The sequence below is a fragment of the Triplophysa rosa genome, linkage group LG12 (genome assembly GCF_024868665.1).
Source record: "Triplophysa rosa linkage group LG12, Trosa_1v2, whole genome shotgun sequence".
Lineage (NCBI taxonomy): Eukaryota > Metazoa > Chordata > Actinopteri > Cypriniformes > Nemacheilidae > Triplophysa > Triplophysa rosa.
Window position 1 is genome coordinate 23602462 of NC_079901.1, and position 18555 is coordinate 23621016.

The 18555-nt window shown below is 37.8% G+C and overlaps 1 long non-coding RNA gene across 1 annotated transcript in view; it reads right to left on the reverse strand.

Moving 5' to 3' along the window:
- The window catches only part of LOC130562477 (uncharacterized), a 39064-nt gene extending 22862 nt beyond the window's left edge, over positions 1–16202 (reverse strand). Inside the window, exon 1 of the long non-coding RNA XR_008963961.1 lies at positions 13874–16202. This is a non-coding gene — a long non-coding RNA (uncharacterized LOC130562477). The remainder of the gene's footprint in view (positions 1–13873) is intronic.
- Between the last annotated feature and the right edge of the window lie 2353 nt (positions 16203–18555).

The window sequence follows — 18555 nt, forward strand, 5'->3', positions numbered from 1 at the left end:
TTTTCTATTAAGTGATTTTAGGCATGTCTTTCCTAAAACACACACATTGTGTGCAAATTACTTTGCACTGTACTTTATATGCAAACACATAAACATTTGCTCTTTAAATGTGTTTAGGTAAAATTATAATTTTTGTTTCATTCTGTGAACAATATTTTTCCCAAATTTCAAATAAAAATATTGTTTCAATTTGCATTTATTTGCATAAAATGAAAACTGGAGCAACAGGTGAAAATAACAGAAAAGATGCTCTGTATTTTTCAGACCTCAAATACTGCAAAGAAAACAAGCAACACACCAGTCACATTTCTACGTGTATTTAGGAAAAGTTCCAAAGTGTTTTCATCTGATAACCTGGATCTTTATCACAGTTTTCATGTGTCTTGTCATGCTGTCAGTCTTTTTTTGGATGATGTTTTGTCACTCCTGAGGTTTAATTTTGTTAAAATTCAACAGACACTGGACTGAAATGACCACAATACATCTAGAAATGATGATTAAATGAAAATATGGAACGGTCTCTTCATTTTTTCCGCGGCCGTATCTCAACATACTGTATATCTGAACATCCAAAAAAAAAAAAAAAAATGGTTCTACCACAATAATGACCCTCAAACATCTTTTTTTCTGCTAATGAGTCTTCTGTTCTCAGAGATGACCGTCTCAACACACGTCCATGCACAACCTCATTAGAAATGTCTGAGGCTCTTTGAATAATGGCTTATGGCTTCTGCTTTGTCACCACTTTCAATTCTAGTCTTTTTTTAGAAAAATCCCCTCCTGATTTCTTGAAGTTCATACACACAGTGTATAAGTGACCAATATCACGGGGACACGTGAAAGAAAACCAAAACCTCACAAATGAACCTTTAAGGGCATTGTGCTCACAGATATGTATATTCGGCCAACATTTACTCAACCTCGTGCTTGTCTGCACTGTCCAACCTTTTTTAATGGAGCACAAAAGCACAAGTTTTAGAGAATGTCTTAAAAATATCGATACTTTGCCTTAAGTTAAATTGGCACGTTCTGTTTGAGGCTGCGGGCCCTTCGGGGTATTTGTCAGACTATTTCTTGTCAGCTTGTCTTTCTCTTTGTACACACAGACACGCACACAGAAGCAGGTAATGCAATGAACAGATGGTGCCTTGGATTATGATTGACAGATTCAAAACATGCGTCCATCATTGTTGTTTTCACATCTGGAGAATGAGGATATGATTGGTGCTCAGTTACATTCCCCCTATCTATTACCAGCTCTGTCAAAACACACGCCATAACCTTGAAGCTGACCAATGGCTGTTTGACACCGCCAATCTGCTTTTCAATCTCTACCTCAAATAAATCAATGACAAACATGAGCCATAAAAAACATATTCTATGGCAGAGAGTGTAGCAAATGTGAAAAGAAAAACCATCATGTAAGACTAGTGCTTACACTCGTCATAAACTTAAAGCTTCTTAGCATCACTGCAAAACAATCTAACATCACAAACACACACATACACACCACTTTAACACCTCTATGTATTTACATATCTAAAGAAAACTCCCTTACCTTGTTCATATGATACCCAAAACAAAAATGAATAAAAATGAATGTCTAAAAAACACCTAAAAGTGACGTCAATGCTTGTTTTTCAGGAACAAACTGAAGCCTGTCTAAACAATGCATATTCCATAAAGCCTTTTTATACACACTGCTTACAGTATATATCTTTAATATAATCATAACCATACTTACATATCGTGGTGTCCCTCTGAAACCTTGTATCTCCATATTTTGTGATTTTTATTTTTTTCCATAAATCATTATGAGTCACCCTTTATGTTTGTCACTGGGCTTTGCAAATATCTAACCAATAAAAATATCAAATATCAAAATGTGCTTGTCAACTTTGACAACACAGTATTTAATCATTTAAAACGTATACAGTGTTTTACCATTTCCTGAAAAACTTTAAATTTGGGCATTCGAGGTTACAGAAGGACAGCATCGATATACATGTATTGTTATATTTGTATAGCATTAACTTTGAAGCGTATTTTCAATGTATGAAAGGCTGTTTTCTTATTGTACATATGGTAATGAAAACAAGACATTAGCTGCGTTTACATGGACACATCGGATTGAATTTATTCAGATTGTGCAATCTGAATGTAGTGTTTACATGAAAGGTAAATAAAGTGATCTGATTGATGTGCGTGTTTACATGGCAAGCTTCAAATCCGCACACTGCACAAGTGTTCACCTAAATACCCACTAAAACAGTGTTTTAAAGCACATGTTGTGTATATTTTATTAAGAAAACGGCAAATTTACAGTTTATAAAGGCAGAGTAATGTCTCGTGCCAATGAAGCACGAGCACATCTGAAACGGTTTTACCATGACAAACCTACCAAGACCCACCAGAGTGTCTGCAGGCAAACAATAATTCAAATAAATGTTTAATAACAGCTAATACCAAACTTTAGAAGTGATAATATGCGGATTCATATATCAGCATTAACGGTAAACAGAGATGGGCGCGGTGGACGCGACTATCATTATAATATTCACAAAACGGCTCCTCAAACAATGTTAAAAGCACAGATGTGTTTATGTCACAGACACCAGCATAATAATGTACAGTTTATAAACGCAAAATAATGTCTACATATCAATGAAGCAAGGTCGTTACAGCGACTTACCACGATAAAACCAGTAAATCCTTTCAAAGCACATGTAAGTAAACTATAAATATAATAAATGTTCGGTACTACGAATATAAATGAAATTTTATGATTAGATATTTTAGCCTACAGTATGTTTGTACATTTGCAAATGTATCATGTTCTAAAAAGAAACTGAGAAATTGTGTTTAAAAACTCACTCCAGGAAAACAGTTGACATTTTGAATGCGCTTTGACAGATTTATGACTTTTGGTTTCTTAAGCAACAGCTGCTCGTTCCGTGCGTCATACGCCCTTACGTCTGTATGAGCCAGCGTCGTCTCTGCACATGCGCAAAACTTCCTACTTCGGTTTTCAATCTGATCAAGTGTATACATGTCCTATCAAGCGGATTGCAAACGGCATAAACCACCCCTTACAATCCGACTAAAATTTAAATCGGTTTGGCCATTTTTAATCTGATTGACGTGTTTATATGGAACATTTTCATTCGGATTGGACGTTTAATCAGATTAGAATGGTCCATGTAAACGTAGCTTTTGTTAGACACAATATTCACAATATATCAAATCTCTCTCGAGAGTGTTGTTGCTTTAATAAAACACTGCTAGACATTAACTATAGAAACTATTTTACTATTTTTTAAACTAAAAAAATTACAAAAACATTTTTATTTAGCAAGTAATATGGTATTGACCAACCAGCAAGACAACACGATTTTATACTGTAAGTAGGTAATATCATAGATACTGTATGTACATGTAGATGCCACATTCGACATGTGTCCGCCATCTTGGAAAGGTCATCATTTCAGATGTTGTCACTGTGTCACCCACAGTAAAAAATCGACCAGTTTTCTATAATGCCACAACAATGCGCAGCATCTGTTTGAAAAAGATGCTGAGATTTAAACTCTTGATGAAATAGTACAATCTTTCACAGCTGTATTAACTCTTAAAGTAATTTATTGTTGTTGTGTTAAATAATGCCTTCGCTTTGCTGCATTGTGTTAGTGTAGCTATTATAAAGCATGGCTCTACACAACAGCACATAACATTTAATATTCAGACATGTGTAGGGTTGGGAATCGAAATTCAATTCCAATTCTGCAATCGGAATCGAAAGGTTGAGAACCGAAAACTTGATATAAAGTTAAAATTTTAATTCCTCTTATCAATTCATGTGTGCACATTTTCAGAAATGTGCATTTTAACACATATGTGCTTATACTTTAAAAATTATCATTTTTTCTTAATTAAATTAAAGCAAACTTGAAATCTGTTTATAGTAACAACAATTTAAACCATGATATTAGTTGTTAAACTATAGTAATAAAAACTGTAATAAATTGGTCAAAACATGGTTGCATATACATACACAAAACAGTGCTCATAAAATATACACATATGTTGAAAACCAGTCAATAAGCAGGCTAAATGACCATACAGGTTGATATCTAAATGTTTAACTTCATTTTTTTTAAACTTTGGAATATAGATGGTTTCATCGGTCACATGCGCCGGTCTTATGTTTTTTATAATATAACAATTTATTTTATATTTAATTTATAGTAATGTTAATTTATATTAATATTTTATTGTATTTCAATTGTATTCAAATTTTTACTAAATTTTAATTGAACTACTCAAGAGTTATTAAGTCTTTGCGGAGGTCTACCGGAAGCTAATTAATGTTAAACCTTTAAGTCTGTCCCATGAACCAACATCAGCTGTTAAGAGTTCTTACAAGGTCTAGAAAATTTGACCACGTAATACCAATGTTATCCTCCCTACACTGGCTACCCATTAAGTACCGTATAAGCATCAAACGGTTTAGCTCCTGCTTACTAACAGAGCTTACATCACGCTGCAACCCATCACGCTCTCTAACGATCACAAAACTCCGGACTTCTGATAGTACCAAGAATTGTCATGACTTCACAAGGAGGCGGAGACTCAAGTGCAGGTAAATGGAAGATATTTATTAAAGTCCACAAAATAAAACGAAACTTAGTCCACAAACTCAAAAGGGTCCAAGCACCACCAGCAGTACGCAGATCCATGGGGAGAGGCTCAACCTGCCGAAGCGATCGCAGGAACTCAAGCTGGAGAGAGCCGGGCCCACACGGGGAGAATTTGACCAACTGAGGGAGAACTGAATGCGGGGAGTGAGGTGCCTGTGTAAAAGGCTGGGAGGTCCAGGACACCAACGAAAAACTGCAGGGCAGAGGGAGAGAGCAGAGGACAAGGGCAAAGGCAAAGGGCAAGGGGCCCTAGAGGCAAGACTAGGGGAAGAAGCTAAATCTAAAAGCAAACAATAAACTAGGCACAAAACTAGGACTAGTGGCAGGCAGACTAAAACTAACAGGACCTTGGGAGTCAGCATAGTGACCCGTGAAAACATTTATGACGATCTGACACAGGACAAGAGAAACAGAAGGGTATAAAGGGAAGGAAATCAGAACTCAAATGAGAAACAGGAGGGGAGAGAGAGAAGACAACGATCAAACCCAGGTGAGAAGAATGAAACAATAACGAGGAAATTAACAGGGTAATGAGGGGGCGGGGTCACACCACAATTACAAGAAAGCACATGGCAGGCTGTCAACCAAACCATGTGCTCAAGAAACAAAACATCAACACAAGGGAGTAAACAAAGACACACTAGACAGGAACCCTGACAAGAATAACTAAAACTACCAAAGGGGGCGGAGCTTTCTCAAACGTAGCACCTAAACTCTGGAATAGCCTTCCTGATACTATTCGAGGGTCAGACGCACTCTCCCAATTTAAATCTAGATTAAAAACACATCTTTTCAGCAAAGCATATGATGCATACCAGTATTATATCTTTGTTTATAAGTAAATGAACAGCAGCTACGCTAATTGTTCTCTCTCTGCCCTCCTCCCCTACCTCGGGATACCCATCCCGAGGCAACCACAGATTATGCCGACTCAAGTAGGACCACCTGGTGTCATCCTCCTGTGAGAGCCTGTGGACTGAATGAGCATCGGGATACCCATCCAGAGGAAACTACAAATTACACCAGCACCGGCAGATCTTCACGTGCCTTCCTCCTGCGAGATCCTGTGAATTTAACGGACCATCCCAGCTCCAGCCCAGACAATCTCCGTCAACAATCAAGAGCAAAGATGGACCCTTGTTATTTTAATACTAATACTAACTATTGTTTATTTTTGTCTTTCTTCCTGTAAAGCTGCTTTTCAACAATGCAACACGGTGAAAAGCGCTACATAAATAAAACTGAATTGAAAAGTTTTTGTTGTTGCCGCTTAAACCGTAATGTAGTTTGCAGGTGCACAGTCATCTTTTTCTCAAATGTTCACTGGTGTACTATAATCACTCAATACAACACAATTTGAAGTTTAATATTTATATAAAATATGAAAAATATATGAAACATAATGCAGGACATGTCATACAGGAGGATCTGTTGTTTAGGCAAAGCATCACTATTACGCTGTCTTTCATTTTTGCTCCCACCATTCTTCCAACACAGCAGGACACACAAACTGACAAAAACAAATAGAGAGCGAGAGGAGAGAGTGTGTTAGAGGGTCTATAAATGTTTAATTTCCCTACAAAACGACACAAATTGGCCGACACTAGCCCATGCTTTCCAGTCTTTCTATCCTCTAGTTCACTCATTTTCTCATTGTTTCCCAAACAAACTTTTCCACTTTCACAATTCCTCAGACAGATACATGATGCAAGAGAGAGATGCACATTTTCCAAGCTCATTTTAACTCATAACTAACAGAACATCAGACCGAAAGCATCATAAAGCTATAAAAACACAAAACGACGAGCGCACACACGAGAGACAAACACAAAAACTTATGAAAACCCACTTTCCAAAGTCTGTAAACTGCATTAGCGGGCAAAAAAAAGAATCAGTACTTTTCCACTTGGTTAAATGTCTGTCCTTTCCCTCAACATCTCCCATCCGGTTTGTTTCGCGAGTCTGCACGCTCACTGCCCGAGGGCAAATAAATATAACAAGTCAACACCGGTAAAAGCGTCTGAGGCAGATCCCAGCGGTGGAAGAGACGCTTGTGTCACCGCTGACAGTCACACCTGCCCTGTGTTCCTCGTGTTTATCCTCGCACACCTTTTCTCTGGAGCTTGACCTCTTCTGTCACACAAACGCACTCGCACAGACTCACGACGCCACTTTAGATTCGTCAGTCAGCCTTTGCGCGACTCATCGAGCAGATAGAAGGTCACAGCCGTCTGTCAGCATTCGGAAAGACTCGGGAAAGTAAGGTGTGTTTGTTTTTGAACGATATGATGGAAATGCGGGGTGGCGAGAGGTGTGCGACTGTTCCGTGCCCTCAGGAAGATTTGTGACTGATGCGTTTCGATACGAGAGGTGAAAATGTGCGTGGTTTGTTTGTTACGGAGCCAATAGATCTGACGGGTTAACCTGAAAACATCTCGATATGTTAGAGATTAAAAGCTTTTATACTTTTGTAAAAAATAAAAATCTTCCTGAAGTTTTCAGGCTGTCCACCATCTTCATAATCTTGACCCTCAATGTTGTTATCGCATTTTAATATGCAAATATTGCAATGCATGCATTTATGCATTTCACAGATGCTTTTATTAAGTGACTTTATATTATATATACAGTATATTTATTCATATATTTAAGAGAGTAAACTGTTTATATTCTAGTAGAAGAATATAGTATTCTGTAATATTAATTAAAGTAAATTGATCAACTATTGTAAATGCTGCAGTATACTTTAACTTTTACTATAGTATGGTTCAGATATAGACCGCTTTTTCGGACACGCGTGCCTGACCCGCGGTTAACTTCCGGTTTGTGTTTGGCTAGTGTCTATTAATATAACTATTCATATTTGAATTAGTTTATGCTAATATTAATTTGTATTATTATTATATTGTACAAGTATAATAACTGTATCAAATAAACGATTTGTTGTATGTTCATTTTATGAAATAACTATTTGTTGAATGGTTCGTGTAGTTCGGTCGCACTTTAAGAAGCATTATGGTACATTGATATCTAGCGGTTGAGCTTAGTATCGCAGTCTAAATTCAAAATATTGGAAACAAAATTTTAGCCAAGTAACAGTTCTTCTCGGTTTCTTTTGATTGTTATCAGCTCTCACTAAATCCTTACAGTTTCGAGTCTGACGACGTCATCAAGCAGCCGTGTTTTTTGGCAGTTTAGATGGCTAGGGTGTGGGTTAGGGTTTCGTAAGACTCGAAACACCAAGGATGCAGTGAGAGCCCTACAGGCACTCTATTGTTCGTGAACGTGTACCGGAAATTCAGTTGGGGTCACAAAAGTGCGCATGCACAGTAACGTTTGTTTATGTTGTTAAGATGAAACCCTCTATAGTTTATCTAAGAATTTACTATAGTAAATACTAGTGTACTACGGTATTTTTTTCCACGAGGGAATCAAACCCATGACCTTGTGTAGCTAACATAATGCTTTACCAATTGATCTACAAGAGCGGGTTATGGAGATATTGTAGGCGGACCAATGTAAATGTCATTAACAATGCTTTAAGAATGTCAAGTTCAATACGATTCTGCTTTACAAGCACTATCATACAAATTTTTGACTGTCCTTAAATCAAATATGAACCGAACTACACCTTTGTATATTTAAGAATGTTGGCCGGTCGTTTATCACTGAAAATAATAACCAAGATTTTAGATGTGGTCCTTTTGTGATTAATGTTGGAGTTATTTGAGTAGTCCTTAAGATGTGTCCCAATGTTGGCGCTCAGCTCGATTGTATATTTATCTCTCCCTGACATGACACTCATATTAAACCATGAGTGTGAAGTCACAAGATCTTTTAATCCATCACAGAAAGATGCATTCTCTCCATCTCACTCTCGCCCTCTCAGAGGAATGAGCGAGAATTTCAAAACGCTTTCTCTGCTCGGCGCTCCGCTTCACCTGACACCAGAAAAATGTGTCCTGGCTGAGACAGCCATCTTGAGGAAAACACATTCAAAAGCGTGGGTTCTGCTCTCCCTCCTCTTTCAGGCTATGATATAAATAGCATCATACACGCATTTCTGCAGTATACAGGATGCAAATATTCCGCAGGTATGGATGACATTCCCAAACCATTAGCATTTCTATTTATCAAAATATTTACATGTATGCATTTGGCAGACTTTCCATTCAAAATGCTTACAGTGCTAAATACGAGCGAGAACAACATACAGTCTTATTAAGTCATTTTATGTTTCAGCATCTTAAGACAAGATTCACAACCAATATGAACAATTTCTTTGGGAAAATGTGTGATCATTTACCACAAAGTCAGCATATCCTGCACTGTGTAGAGCCATGTTAGTTTTAGGTTAGATTGACAAAACCATGAATGATGTGAATAATGTTTTTCTCATGCCCTGTACAAGAATCCTGTCACACATGTTGCCTGTATTAGGATGAAACATATTTAAACCCTTTACCTTATATAACATTTTTCATAAACTATCTTTCAAAGTCATCGGAGAGAGTGAACGAACAAAAGAAAGCGATAAATAAAGAGTAAGAACTGCAGAGAAATAAACAAAATAGAATGAAGGGCAGATGCGCTTCCCTGATGAATTCATGACCGATGTTTCATTTGAATTACGAGCGAGCAGGTGCTTCATAATCAAAATTGAAACTTAAGGTGACGAAGACAGCCGGCTCCACCATAACTCAACACATCGGAACAACTCCACTGTGCCAAAGACGCTGAATAAAATCAAGAGGATTTCCTAAGTACAGATTCATCTTCTTGACAGCAATTATGATTATTGAGATGCTATTATTTTTTAAGCTCAGAGGCTTGTTTACTCTCGTAGATTGCTGTTAAAACAAACATCCCTTATGCAAATTAACCACGGCTTTACAACAAATAAACATAAAAAACATGGTTACTATAGTTAAAGTAAACCATGATAACCACAAATTCACCATGATCCGTGATAATAGTGTACACTGTAAAAAAATCCAACTTTAAAATGTTCTCCTAACAAGTATCTTGAACAAAGATTTTTTTAGTTGAAGGAGTCAATTTATTATTTTGTGTATACTGAACAAAATCAAACTAAAATTGTGGCTGACAAAGATTTATTTTTACTGGACTTAGATATTTAAGTTTTGGTCAAAATGTGGCAAAAACTTTGCCCAACTTAACAAACTGTCATCTGAACAAACGAAAAGTTCCCAGCATGCATTGCAACATGTTCAATTCGTTTTTAATCATTTTCTTAAAAACATGATTGTTTTAGTGTTTGTAGACAATAGTTATGCTGTTGTTGTTGAAAATGCTATTTGTCTGATAGATGACGCAACACTGAAAAAAATTATTATGTGCCTTAGTAGATTTTATGAAAAGAAATGATTAAAATATACTTAATATAATTATGTTCCTGTTTTTGAGTAATTTTGTCACGATCCCAGTCCGTATTACCAGTCTTTGTGAACTTTTCTGTCACTTCCTGTTGTGTGCCATGTTTGTAGTCCTTTTAATAGTTTGTAGTTCTTGTTAATTAGTTTCCCCAGGTGTTTCTTGTTTCCTTGGTATCCCAGTGTATAAGCTCTAGTGTTTCCTTTGTTTGGTGTCGGTCTTTGTTTTTATGCTGTAACCAGTCTGTGTTTCATGCTTGTTTTTGTGCCTCCCATACGTTCCTGTGGATTACCTTGGTTTGTTTTGTCTTTGTTTATTTAATTAAAATCTTTTACTGCAAGTGGATCCGCTTGAATCCTGCCTGGATTAATCCGTTACAGAAAGACCGACCACTATGGATCCAGCAGTGTTTTGGCACCCAGCGATGCGCCTCCTTATGCTCCGCCAGGGCTCCCGCTCCCTTGAGAATCATACAGGACTTTTTGGATCTCGTTCCACAAACTCACTACCCAGATAAGTCACTCATGGTGTTTTACCGTAAAAGCTTAAACGAACCCATTCAATCACAGCTTGCCCCATTTGATTCTCAAGGAAGTTTTGTGGACTTTGTAGAGCTGGCCCTGGCGTTGAGTGAGTCCCCCTTCAATGTGGGCAAGGTGGAGGAGGAGGCTGCCCCTGAACCTTTTTTTTGGAGGGGGCAGTAGGCCTCGGGCTCTGATGGCCAGTCCAGAGCCCGCTCGCAAGATGGCCGCCAGTCAGTCCAGAGCCCGCTCGTAAGATGGCCGCCAGTCAGTCCAGAGCCCGCTCGCAAGATGGTCGCCAGTCAGTCCAGAGCCCGCTCGCAAGATGGCCACCAAGCCAGAGTCTCCAGCCGTCGTGGCCGCCAAGCCGGTATCAAGTCCGGTGGTCCGAGAGGTGCCTGCTCCTGAGGTCCTGTTCCGGGAGTCTGCTCTGCTGGTGGTGGTTGCGGCGTTGGGGTGTGTTTGGGCGGTGCACTGCGCTGCCGCACCTTCACCCGCTACAAACATGGCACACAACAGGAAGTGACAGAAAAGTTCACAAAGACAGGGGAAACACGGACTGGGATTGTGACAAATTTTAATTGAACAAATTATTAAGTAAATCCAACTAAATTTGATGTTAAACCCATTTAAATTGGTCAAATTAAGTTTACTTATTTATTTTGTGTTGAGACTACATAAATAATTTTTGTAGCTATAACTACTTTGGCAGTTGATCTGTAGTTCCCAGCATGCTTTGTATCTGACTGCATTCTGAGATTAATTTTCAAGATTAATTGTCATTTTAAGTGTTTTTTAGTAAAAGGAAAGACTTGTTCATGTTTTTTGTTGATTTATCTTTGAGATTTAGGAGAGCTTTGGCATTTTTTTTTTTTTAGTTTGGGTTTTTTAAGTTGTTACCGTTGTTCAGAAGAGCGGTGCTTGTGCCTAGGCTGAGGGATGCATACTATTAGTCACGGAGTGTGTTATTTCACTTATTGAGCAGTAACTGTGCTAATGCCAGTACAGAGACCACCAGTCTCTTCTTACTTGACCATCTATGTTGGAAAAAAAATATTGAAATATACTATGAAAGTAATTGATCCGTGAAGTTTGAGTTAGACACATGATTTTTTTGTTCAGTGTAATTTTTTTTGTTTACTTTACGTAACATTTACTTGATATTTTAACAAAAACTAAATGTATTCAATAAGTAGAATTTACTTTATTCTGATTAGTAAATTGTACTTGAATTATAGCAGCAAATTTTACTTAATAAAATCTTCGTAACAATTTGCACAAGCATTCAATTTAAGTGAATGCTTGGCTGAAAAGATGTGTCTTTAATCTAGATTTAAATTGGGAGAGTGTGTCTGACCCTGGAATAATATCGGGAAGGCTATTCCAGAGTTTAGGTGCTACGTATGAGAAAGCTCCGCCCCCTTCGGTGGATTTAGTTATTCTAGGTGTTATCAAAAGTCTGGAGTTTTGAGATCTAAGAGAGCGTGATGGGTTGTAGTGTGGTAGAAGCTCTGTTATGTAGGTAGGGGCTAAAGCGTTTAAGGCTTTATAAGTGATTAAAAGAACTTTAAAGTCAATACGACACTTAATGGGTAACCAGTGAAGGGTTGATAACATTGGGGTTATGTGATGGTATTTTCTGGACCTGGTTAGAACTCTGGCAGCTGCATTCTGAACTAACTGTAGTTTGTTTATTGATGATGCAGGACAACCACTAACTAGTGCATTACAGTAGTCAAGTCTTGAGGTCACAAATGCATGAATAAGCTTCTCTGCGTCAGCAACACATAAACTATTTCCTAATTTGGCAACATTTCTAAGGTGGAAGAAGGCTGTTTTTGTGACATTTGAGATGTGATTTTTAAATGACATGTTGCTGTCTATTATAACGCCGAGGTCTTTAACTGTATTTGTTGGAGTAACAGTGCAGCCTTCAATTTGCAGGTTATAATCCAAAATATTCTGCTCACGTGTCTTTGGTGCTCTTCAAGTATAAAAAAAAACAAGAAATCAGCCAAATCATTGCTATAATAATACATATAATAATGTCTTACTCCTGTATGTCTAAATTATATAATAATGTCATCAAGGTTCTGTAATCAGTATCGGTCAATAAAAGCAATTCTTCACACTATCAGCAGATAGTTTAAAAACAGCCGATGATCAGGGCCGATATATCCTGTCAATCAAAAGAGGTCAAGAAATTGCAATGAATTTGTGCTATTTTTGGAGAAAATGTTAAAAAAATCACTGATGTTCAATAATAATAGTCATTCAGAAAGTTAAGAAATTTCATTTAATCTTCAGAATCTGTATCTGCAGATATCATTCTGAATAATCGGCCATGGAGAAATTTAGTATCGGTGTACATCTACTTTAGACATATCTTTAGAGTTTAGAGATATCTTCAGATAGTAAAATATAGTTTATGAGAGAGAGAGAGAGAGAGAGAGAGAGAGAGAGAGAGAGAGAGAGAGAGAGAGAGAGAGAGAGAGAGAGAGAGAGAGAGAGAGAGAGAGAGAGAGAGAGAGAGAGAGAGAGAGAGAGAGAGAGAGAATTATGTGTTCCAAGAAATGAAGCCAGCTTTCGGGCAAAATGACACGAATTGTCCTTCTGGCATTTGGTGTGTGTGTGTGCATGAATGTAAATTGTCATCCATCTTTATATGGTGGCATATGGTACAGATGTCATAGTGATTGTAGCCAATAAATGGATTTGCCAAAGAAGTGCAGTATCATGCCCGCTGTCTGAAGTCTCTCTCTCTCTCTCTCTGGATGCTATGAATACCAGCTGTGTCCAATCAGAGTTAAAGGCAAAGGTCAATTCAATCCGCCAGAGCATCACCTGGTGTTCACTTCATGCCCAACATTGGCCACATTCTAACACTCTAGACTCAATCCCGATTCACATACTTCTGTACGTCTGTGACTAGTGTGTTCAGACCAAAAAAACAGAACAGTTATTTAAATCAATGACAGTGAGACATTGAAACGCCCCTGATGAGGGCATGTGATCGCTAATTTATCCATGCATACACTTTGGGATGGATGGATGGAGAGGTTAATGTAATTACTTGTTTACGGCCTTTTAGAAGAGACATTTCTATGATGTAACTTGCCATCAACTAAACACTCTTCTAGATCATATTAAACGACTCAATCGATGGCATCCACCCGCTCAATGGTAAGTTCCCACACAAGCCAATGTACTCCACAAACAGATAATACGAGTGTGTATAAATGTGTTTAGCTGTGTGTTTACCAGTGTAAACCCGAAGTCCAATCTCATCAGACAGGGTTTATCAGCGACTGAAAGACGTGGAAAAGAAGCACACAGGCCTAGGCGAAGCCTCTCTTCCCACTGCGTGCCGTGATGTTATCTCCAGCCCCATTCCAGCAGCGATCACGGGGTAATGGCTTGACTTTATATGCCTCTTAGCCCAACCCTAATCCAGTCTGGAGATCTCTTATTGTTGGGGGAATGCAGCCTCCTCTTCTCGTGTCAGGTATCAACAGCGTACAAGTATCTCACCCGTATATTTATCTTCCTCTGGCCTGCTCCGGATAAACTGCTGCAGCCTGTTCCTGTTGTCCTGTGGGAAAGTGAATCACTCCACAGCAAAGTAAAGATAGAGAGGATATTAAACTACATGTCAACATATAATTGAATCAATTTAATATTAAAATTTAATGTTGGGACATCAGAACTAAGGAGAATCGATAGTTAATGGTTCACCTGTAGAACAGAAAAATAAAAGAGGGATTTATTAAACAAACTTCTGTCATTTTTTCCTGGGCTATTTTTAACAGTTGGGTCAAAAATGGACAAACCCAAGCTTTGGGTAAAATAACCCAGTAAATGGTTTATATTTGAAAAACAACCAAGCAATTTGGGTTGACCCAGCATAGTTCTGTTTAATACCCAACGGTTGGGTTTGTCCATTTTTGACCCAACACTGGGTTGAAATAACCCAAGGTATTTTAGAGTGTACATTCTAAAAAAATGCCGGGTTATTTTCAACCTAGCATTGGGTCAAAAAAGGTTAAATTAACCCAGAAAAATATTTATATTTGACCCAAAAATGGGTTGAAACATCCCAGCACAGGTTAATTTACAACCCAACATTTTTTGAGTGAGTGTATATTTATAGTTGATGTGTAAATGATTACTTACGTGCACAAGTTTGGAAAGAGAGAAAGATTGTGCGATGGAGCTGAATGTGACTGAATTCTGATCAAATGTTCAACCCTTTTACTTTTTTTAAATACGGCAGCCAACAAAACCAAATCAATGATAAATATGAGCAGTATTAAAACAATGGAGTTCAACATGTGATCTCTGACATGTCTATACAAAATATTTAAGTTCAAAGACAGTCTGATGTGATTTCTACAGTATTTTCTGTTAGTCATTGAGCCATCTCTCAAGTCCCAAGGCGGTTCTGATAGCTGGACTTTCTCCAGGATTTTTCTATACACACTCCATCCATTCATCATGCCGTCCTTTTTCAGTTCCTGCTGCAGAGAAATGCACAAACATGATGCCTCCATCTGTGTGCTTCATTACTCGACTGTAACCCGACAATTCCTCATCCAGATATTATGAGCTGCTGGATACAGCAGACAGTTGTTGGGATGACTGTAACAATACACCTTTTATACATTTTTGGTAAGTTTCATATACTACAATTCCATATAAACAGTATGGATGTCATAGAGCAAATGCTTTTATCTAAATCAGTTTCTAGTACATAATACACTCAATACGCCTACGTATTTCCAGTCAAATCTCAGGGGGCGGGAAAGCTTCCGGGTGGTATTCACCCATAGCAAATGTGCTTTACAAGTGCTCATTTTGGGGGGAATGAACGTGTAATATAGATTAGTGAAATACATCGTATTGTTAAAATACTATATATTAAGCATGTAACGGGTGCTATAATACAAAACTTTAGTTTAGTCATGACCTGCAGCGTTTCAATAAATACGTGACTGTGGTTCCTTCAGGCATGGCTGTGTCCCATTTTATGCATGGATTTACTTTATTACAGGTAAGGATTTAAACGTTAACTGGTACTACTGTCATGGTGTGGTAGGGAAGAACCCAGATGCAGGCAGCGGTTAAGGGGTAACAAAAAACAAGATTTATTTAAACACAAAACAAAGACCCACGGGGGGGGGGTAAAACAACAATAACAAGGAGAAATAATATGACAGGCAAACAGGAACGTAGACTAACTAACACTGGACTAAAACTACACTTGACAAAACGACACTGGGATAACTTACAGACAGGAACAAGACGCAACGTCTTCAAAGACATGAATCAAATGCAGCAAACAGCAATCGAACGAAACAAGCAAATGCTACAAAACGCGGACGAGCACAGGACTGAAGACACAAGGGCATAATATAGGGTAACTAACAGGAGAGATAACAATGGGCAGGTGTGGGTAATGAAACACAGGCGGGAAGCTAAACGAGAGAACAAGAGGGGCGGGGCCAAAGACGAGACTGGAGAGAATGCACATTATGTCGTGACCGACAATAATATGTTTCTCCCCACACAAAACCTGAGGCTCCGTCATGATCCTGCCACTAGACCAAGAAAGACATGACATGAAGAGGCAGAACCATGACAACTACAGTTTGCTGTCATCACTTTAAGAGTGCAGATGTGATTGAGCCACAGCACGTCAGCTACTGGTGAAAGCGATGGCATTAGCTAATGCTAAAGAATAAACGTAACACTGTGGATACATTAATTTGGTTTAATTTGTACAGATTGTAATGTAAATAAAAATAACGTAATTATATAAATATATACTGTTCTGTACATATTTGTTTCTGTATGTAATATGCATTATATGTATACGGAAGTGACCGTGCATCGAGTCTATACTAAACCTTCAGAGGCCAACAGTGATGGTTCATGCATTAGAATCCCGTTTTACAGTTACTAGCACCACATATGCATTTTGAATGAATGAATATAAATAAAATCCACAAAATGTGCCACAAGAAATGTTTTAAAGGGAAGTGTGCCGCATTTTTCAGATGCTAAAACACGTCCTGTTCCAACTTAATACAAGAGTTTAAAATTGTGAATTATTATTTCAAATTGAAATTACAGGCAAAATAATGACATTACCTCTGTGTCAAATAGGAGAATAGTTCCATTGATAAATGCTAAGAGAAGGAAAAAAATACGGTTGACATTTTTAAACAATGGAAACCAACTTCAAATGCCAGATGCATCAAATTTAAAAGCAAAAATTGTGTATAAAAGTATTTTTAACACTTGCGAGCATCACTGATTATATTGTTACATTTTGACATGACAACATCTGGAACTCAAAATGTTCCAGCTGAAACCAAAAGACACACGCAGAACTATCACGAGGTCTTTACCAGAGAACAGCGGTGGGAGGAACAGAGGACTTCAAACACAAGCGTTGGATGAAAAGATTTGGTATCACAGCACATAAGACCTTTCATACCTCATGCAACATGTGGATTTTTCTGCTTTATGCTTTGTAATTGTGGTAGCTTCATAATGACACCGAAAGAAAAAGGCAAACGAGAACATATTTGAAGTCACATGGTCTTAGAAAGCATGATACTTCACAAATGAGCTCCATATATATTGCAGAAAACAACAGTGAATTTACCTGCAGTTAAAGGATTTCTGATTCTCTGTTGTTGGTCATTTCTCCCGATTAGAGCTGTGGAAAAATGAATTACGGAGAGAAGAAATGAAAAAAGAACAAGATGGACAAAGTACACCAGAGAGGGGTTATGAAGGAGAGTGAAAATAGGTCAAAGCATCATTTGCACCTTGCTAACTTTCCCTCTACCTACTTTCGCCTCCATAAGCACTTAGATTAGATCACGCACCCTGTGGCCTTCATGTCTCCGCAGGAGAGAAGAAAATTACAGGCTATCCCTGGAGTGAAGTTCGGATTACTTCTGCCTATAAAAGTCCTCCAGCTTCCCTGCACAATAGGATCAGAGAACAGCTCGACCACGAGTATATAAGCTATACGGTACTCTCCAACTCCAACACTCTGACTTCTTTCCCAAAAAAAGTCACAAAGAAAATATTTCACCGTCAAAGACCGGGGCAATGAGAGGCCAAGCGATAGAGGCGTTCTCGGACAGCAGCGTTGATCGTGATCTGCTGGATGTGAAATGTGTTTTCAGAGTTGATGGATCATACGCTACAGCTTTGGAGCAAACAAACATTGAAAAATAACAATGAGTGAGTGTTTTTTATTTGAAGACATTTATTTCATAAAGTCTAAGCCGTCCGGATGAGGCTTAGAAGGTTCTCTGAGGAGATCAAATGCTCAGATCAAATCAAAAGTGAATGATGACTTTGCTCTGCATAGAAAGCAAGAAGCATCTTTTTACTCACTCTTATGCTTTCTGGAGGAATTACTTTTTTATCATTTATCTCTGCACCCTTCTGTACCCTGATAAGTAACAGATACACAACATAATGCAATATAAAGGGTCATTGTGTGTCAAATATGTTGATTTTCATTCTGACAAAAAATATAAAACGGCATGAGTGAATATTTAACCATTTTGGACGGGGTGATATATTTCACCTAAACTTCCGACCCAAATTACAGGGGGTAAAAAAATGACTATGTGAAAGAGCAGCATTATTTTATTTTAACTTGGATTGGTTGGACTATCTGTAGAATCTGTTGACTTTAGAAAAAGCTCTTTTTTGTATTCATGTCAAGTTTGCATGCCTGTAACTGAAACGGTATTAAAAATATATTAGCATACCTTTAGATTATGTTTTTTAATAAACACGTCTTATGGTGTACAAAACATAAAATATTAATCGAAAACATGTAATAATTTTGCTTTCACCACCATTTATTTTTATTTATACAGAAAAAATTGAATAAAATCCAAAAAGTTGGCAAG